Source organism: Nilaparvata lugens, chromosome 2 (genome assembly GCF_014356525.2).
Source record: "Nilaparvata lugens isolate BPH chromosome 2, ASM1435652v1, whole genome shotgun sequence".
Classification (NCBI taxonomy): Eukaryota; Metazoa; Arthropoda; class Insecta; order Hemiptera; family Delphacidae; genus Nilaparvata; species Nilaparvata lugens.
Genome location: NC_052505.1, coordinates 90,492,539 through 90,494,429, shown reverse-complemented (window position 1 = coordinate 90,494,429; position 1,891 = coordinate 90,492,539).

The following is a 1,891-nucleotide window of genomic DNA, read 5'->3' as shown; positions in this document are numbered from 1 at the left end:
GTTAAGTTCTATGATTATATTTTTAAATAGGAGTAAGCTAATTATTCTATTGACAGCTTCGATGATATTTTGGTTGTATAAAAACTCTCCTACTGCTTTACTATGTCTTAATATATCAGGACTTATAGGACTTCATTCAAAAATAGGTAAATAGCAGATTGTCTCATTAGGTGTAAATTATCATGTAGTGAATTTGTGATCTTGTCTCTCCAATATTTCATAATCTATCTGATAATATTGTATTTCCTCGACTTTATCGATGCCATTTGACGGTTTCTAAATGTTTTCGAATGCATAAAACAATATAATCAAAATAAACTCATAGAAGACGATCCATTATCAAATTTAACCGTACGTAAAATAGGTATGTTTTCCAGGTTTCTTAGTTGAAAATTGTTCACAAAACTTGAACTACTCCGAATCTTATGACAATAATTGGATAATTATTTGTATTCTTCTTCAAGAATGATTGATTGAAATAAATAACCAGAATATCTCTTGTATTAAGAAAGGTCCAAGTTTTTTTAATGAATATTGCCATTATTTTTTATTATACTTTAAGTTTAGAGATGAGTCTATTTTTATTGAATATTTGTTTAATTTTGTATTATCTAAAAAGGTTGTAGTTATGAATGGTTTGTGTTAATAAGTAGATGATACATTCCTTTATTGCAGTTGAGGCTTATCAAAATTTTTATGTGGCACTACATTTCAAGTAGTTGAAACTTTCTTCAAAATCAGTTATTCAAATTTTTTTCTAAACTCAATAAATGTTCTTGAAAACCCTATTTGATATACATAGCTCTTTATTTTGTTAGGCTCTGTCACAGTATTTATGATGTGGCATACAATTCTCAATGCTGAGTCTTAAATTCTATGAGCTTCATGCTTAGAGTTATCTTATTATAGAGCTGGAATCAATGAGAAGATTGATAACGATTTTCTTTCATTTCCTCTTCACAAAAAGAGAAAATAATCTGTCTGTTTGCTGTAATTTAAATTATTGATAATATGTTGTATGAAATTAGTTTATGATGAAAATGCAAAAATATTATAGGCTAATGTAAACTCATTTGAATAAGATAGATAGAGATATTTATTACCATAGAATAAGATAAATCTAACCTCGATTGTTTAAAATCCTAGAAAATTTTGTGATATGAATTTTAACAAAATTAGAATTTTAAAATTGAAAAATGTCCTGGCTGTGCTCTTCCCAATGACTGTACTTACATTGTATCTAAAAACACCATCACTTATATAATAAAGTATTCAGATTATCTAGAACAAGTTACAAAAAATGGTCCAATGTCTTTCTGAAATTATTATAATGTATTGTGCAATTATTGTATTCGATAAATTCAAAGGGAATATTCTAGGAGGCAGCATTATTTATAAGTAATATTTTCTGTAGGTATCAAACCAATTAAAAAAAGCCAACTAGTATTTTTAATTTTTAGTATGTACTTTTCCAATATTGCAATATGACGACTTATATAATTAAATTTCTTATTTTAATTGAGTAGTATTCAATAAAATACTAACTTCTTTGGTGCTTTTCATCCACTTATATTATATTAGTGTTTTTCTATCATTCCATTGTTTCATTTTTAGTACTGTATGATTATATTTATAAAAGTTATTCCTATAAAAGTACTTACAAATGTCATTCGTTAATTTTCGAAGTGAAATACACAATAAATCAAATCAAATATAATGAGATTTATTCTCTCACGATAGTTTTACCAGATGGGGAAAACCAAATATTGTTTTAACTAATTTAAACTCAAAACCATAAGTTTATATAGAGTTATATAGTTTCATAATGGGTTTCTCCTTGAAGTACATATCTCTGCATATTGTGATGTATTCATTTATTGAAATTTTCTCA